Genomic DNA, 4,529 nt, shown 5'->3' with positions numbered 1-4,529 from the left:
GGTTTCAAGCCTCAGGTAGAAGTGTGCCCTGCCTGGTTACTGGGAAGCACCATCCACACTCATGGGCCGACCCAGCCTGGGCCCTGTGTGCCAGCACCTACTCTTTTGTAAAGCACCTGTTACAATGAAGGACAGATAGATCACCTCGATTACGGTGGTGATGGGACCTGATCCCAGCAGTGACAAGTCACAAGGGAAGGTCCCTGCTGAGCACAGACCTCAGGAGGGCAGTTGGTCCAGGACCCACACCTGCTTTCTTCATGTTTCCTGATCCCGCCATGGGTCTGCAATCACACATTTCTGGAAACTTCTCTGGGGTCCAAGACTAGGAGATTCCTCTAGGAACTTATGACCCTGGCTCCTTTCTGATATCTCACAAGACACTTTCTTCCCGCAGATAGAAAAGGAGGGAGCTACTCTCAGGCTGCAAGTAAGTATGAAGGAGGCTGATCCCTGAGATCCTTGGGATATTGTGGTTGGGGGCCCATGGGGGAGCTCACTAACCCCACAGTTCCTCCTCTAGCCACATCTCCAGAGGGGTCTGACCAGGTCCTGTTTTTGTTCTACTCCAGGCAGTGACAGTCCCCAAGGTTCTGATGTGTCTCTCACGGCTTGTAAAGGTGAGACCCTGGGGGGCCTGATGTGTGGGGGGTGTTGGGGGGAACAGTGGACGCAGCTGTGCTGTGGGGTTTCTTTGACTTGGATGTAGTGAGCATGTGATGGGCTGTTTAAAGTGTCACTCCTCACTGTGACGGATGTGAATTTTTTCATGAATATGTTTTCTATAGTGTGAGACAGCTGCCTTGTGTGGGACTGCAAGGTAAGATTTGTTCCCGCCTTCTCTTTGTGACTTCAAGAACCCTGACTTTCTTTCTGCAAAGGCACCTGAATGTGTCTGTGTTCCTGCAGGCATAATGTGAGGAGGTGGGGAGAACACCCCATCCCCGTGTCCACCATGACCCTCTTCCCCAGGCTGACCTGTGTTCCCTCCCCATTTATCTTTCCTGTTCCAGGGAGGTGGGGCTGGGATGTCTCTATCTCTGTCTCAACTTCATGGTGCACTGAGCTGTACCTTCTTCCTTCCCTATTACAATTAGAACCTGAGTATAAATTTACTTTTTTCAAATTCTTGCCATGAGAGGTTGATGAGTTAATTAAAGGAGAAGATTCCTGAAATTTGAGAGACAAAATAAATGGAAGACCTGAGAACCTTCCAGAGTTGACGTGTTTCTTGTGCTGATTTGTTGCAGGGGAGGAGAGTAGATGGGGCTGTGCACGGTTTGTGTTCCGGCCACCACGGGCTTTATGTGGTCACTGCTTGGCTGAGTCATCTTTGCTCCTTTATTGTCCTTGGCCTTTCAGTAGAACCTTGTCCCACCAAGACCTGTGATCACAGGGAGTTGGGTGTCACCTAGGGCGGTCCCTGCATACAAATCTCCTTGTGTTATCAAGAGACAAGTTTTCAGACCTGTCCAGATCTTGCCCTCCTCCCAGGACTCTTTCCTGGGTTGTATTTTCCATCTTGTCTCCAATCGTTTTAAAGGAACCAGATTCTGAAATTTGCAGAGAGGATGGGTCCCCTAGTTTCTCATCACAGGTAACCTTCTGTTGGAGCTCCTCTTCTGCTGTCCTACTCATCTTCCTGCCCTGAGTTGTAGTAATCCTAGCGCTGGCTCCAATCCAAACTCATGGATGTATAAAGCAAAGTCTAATTTAGATTCATATGTGGTTGAAAAATTATACCCATAAGGCTAGGGTTATTGTTCCTGAAGAGAAAAATACGGTTGTGTGCTGCAGTGTGCAGGAGGGTTGGTGTGGGAGGAGGGGGAAGGAAGGGAGGATGCACAAGCAGCCCTGGTGAGAAAAGCACTGGCGGCATCAATGTCCACGTGAAATGATGTTCTTTAGCTGCCATGAAACAGCATTTGCCCTGAGGCTACATTAATTAAAATATTGGCTTTAGAATAGGGAGGTGCTCTACAGTGATCATTCATTCCACTGACATTTGTTGTCTGCTAGGGATATGACTGCGTTTGCATTTAGAAAGCAGCATTAAAGTCAAAACAGAAAAACTTCGGGCATTGTGATGCATACATTCTAGATGCAAGGTTGTCCAAGCTGCAGCTCGTGGGCTGAATGTGGCCCAGGACAGTTTTGAACGTCAGGAGTTTTTGCTTCTCTGTGGCCGACCTGAGACCTGGATTGAGTGCACCCACCTCCCTCAGGGTCAGGAGTGAATGCTTTAGGAACCCTCCTTTTCAGTGACCTGCAAAAGATAGAGGGCACGGTTACTGTGAGAACCCAGAGTAGCAGCCAAGGGGGCTCGGCCCTCAAGGAATTGTGGCGAAGGTTAATAAAAGGTGGTGTCCCAGGGTCAGAACAGATGGGCGACCAGCGAGGGCACTGCTTCATATCTATGATGAGAATGCAAGAATTGAGGAGCAGGAGGCGGAGGGTGTTTGACCAAATACAAAGTCATGATCCCAGTCTCAATTCCTAGCCTTCAGCCAAGCTTCAGATTCAGAATCCACAGTGGGGCTTAAGGAGGCCAGGAAATAAACCTAGACACACTATGGCCCACAGTGGGACCACTGGGTCCATAAATCCAGTCCTGGTTATCTCCCCATTCTCCATGTGCATAATTGGCCTTGATGCACTGGCAACTTGAGTCACCCCCACACTGCGTCCCTAGTCTGGAGAGTAAGGGCTCTCATTGTGCTGAAGCCCAAAGGGAATCCTCTAAAACTTCCCTCATCCCAGCCTAGCCATAAGTAATATTGTGCCAGGGTGGGACTTGTGGTGGATACTGCAGGTATTGTAGGGGTAGCACTGCCGTTAGAGAGCTGTAGGATGGGCAGGGTGGGGGTGTTGGAATTGCCTATTATCTCCATATAATTCAGCAATCTGTCCCTGAAGAAGCCTGATAAAGAATAAATGGAATTTCTCCAGACTTGACCAAGTAGGAGTCCTGATTGCAGCTGCCATGCTGGCTGGATATCACTGCTTGGGGAGATTAATAAGGCCTCAGGCACATGGCAAGCAGCTGTGGATTTGGTGAGTGCATTCCTTCCCATTCCATGTAGAAAATTGATATGGAATGATTCACATTCACATGGAATTTATAATACCTTTATTGATAGCTTGCCTCAGGGCTACCTTAACTCCTCAACCTTCTGTAAATATCACCTTAAGAGACCCGGACAAATCAGATGTATCACAGAATACTAAATCTGCTCATTTCATTGGCAATATCACATAGATCAGGATGGAAGAGCAAGAGGAGGAAAGTACGCTGAATTCCTTGGCAAAACATGTGCACTATGAAAGGTGAAGATTAACCTTACAGAGCTTCAAGAGTGGACACTGCAGTGAAGTTTCATGAGTCCAGTGGTTAGGGACATGCAGGGCTCTCCCCTCCAAAGTAAAAGTCAAACTTGCATCTTGTATCCTCACCAGAAGGAAGGACGCACACTACCCAGCCTCTCTGGGTTCTGTCAACACCACATTCCACATCTAAGTATATTTCTTTGGCCCACACTCTGGGTGATATAGGAGGAGGCCAGTTTTGAGTGGGGCCTGGACAGGAAAGGACACTGCAGCAGACCCAGGCTGTGGTGCAGTGAGTCACCATCCCTCAGACCCCTGGTCCTGGAAGTGGCGGTGTGGGGAAAGATGCAGGATGGGGTGTGGGGAAAGATGCAGGATGGAGCTGAACCAAGCATCAGTGGGAGAGTCAGAATGGAGGGCCTGGGATCTGGAATAAGGCCATGGAATCCACAGCAGAGAAACATGCTCCCTGTTAGAAGCAACTTTTAGCATGTTCCTGGCCCTGATAAGATAGAATGCTTGATCATGGGACACCAAGCAACCTGTGATTCTAAGTGCCCTTGTGTATTGGCTTCTATGTGACCCACAGAGGCATAGATGGGACAGGCCCAGCGGGATCTATCATGAGATGAAAATGGTCCATGTGGGTTGAGCCTCAATTCCATGTTAACACCCACAGAAAACACCCAGCCCTGACGTGGCCCTGAATCACCAAACAAATTGAAGATAAATTGAAGTTAGCCAGCTGGCATCACGGATCAGCCCAGGTATGACAGGAAGGACTGATAAGTGGATAAACACAGTGGCAGAAATGAGGCTACAAGTGGGTCCAGCAGCACTGACTCCCCCTTACCAAGGACCGTCCAGCTGCTGCTTCCTCTGAATACTCTGCTTATTAGCATTACAGAGCAATTTTGGCCCCATAGGGCACTGTTTCTTCAGGTAACTGACTAGCCCCTAAGTGACAAGTTGAACAGCTTGAGCCCCATCCATCCTGGAAGGGCCAGGGGTTCATCCTCACAGGGATAGGCACCTATTCGATGTGGTGTGATTTTCCTCTCTGCGTTCACACCCTCAGCCAGCATCACTATCTGCATTCCTGATCCACTGGCTCAGAATTTCAGGACATTATCTGCCCACGGGACACACCTCAGAGGGAAGGGGATGAAGTGTGGGCCATGACCATGGGAGCCCCTGGTCAT

The 4,529-nt window shown here is 49.1% G+C and overlaps 1 pseudogene across 1 annotated transcript in view; it reads left to right on the top strand.

The window, feature by feature from the left end:
• LOC105552303 overlaps positions 1-1,111 on the top strand; it is a 6,545-nt pseudogene extending 5,434 nt beyond the window's left edge. The window contains exons 3-5 of the transcript XR_001007988.1: positions 398-430; positions 573-620; positions 789-1,111. The product of XR_001007988.1 is annotated as an HLA class I histocompatibility antigen, A-23 alpha chain-like (transcript). The remainder of the gene's footprint in view (positions 1-397; positions 431-572; positions 621-788) is intronic.
• The last annotated feature ends 3,418 nt before the right edge of the window (positions 1,112-4,529 follow it).

The sequence above is a fragment of the Mandrillus leucophaeus genome, unplaced genomic scaffold, assembly GCF_000951045.1.
Source record: "Mandrillus leucophaeus isolate KB7577 unplaced genomic scaffold, Mleu.le_1.0 Scaffold115, whole genome shotgun sequence".
Taxonomy (NCBI): domain Eukaryota; kingdom Metazoa; phylum Chordata; class Mammalia; order Primates; family Cercopithecidae; genus Mandrillus; species Mandrillus leucophaeus.
Note: the sequence above shows the minus strand (reverse complement) of the source record. Positions and strands in the feature narration are given on the sequence as shown.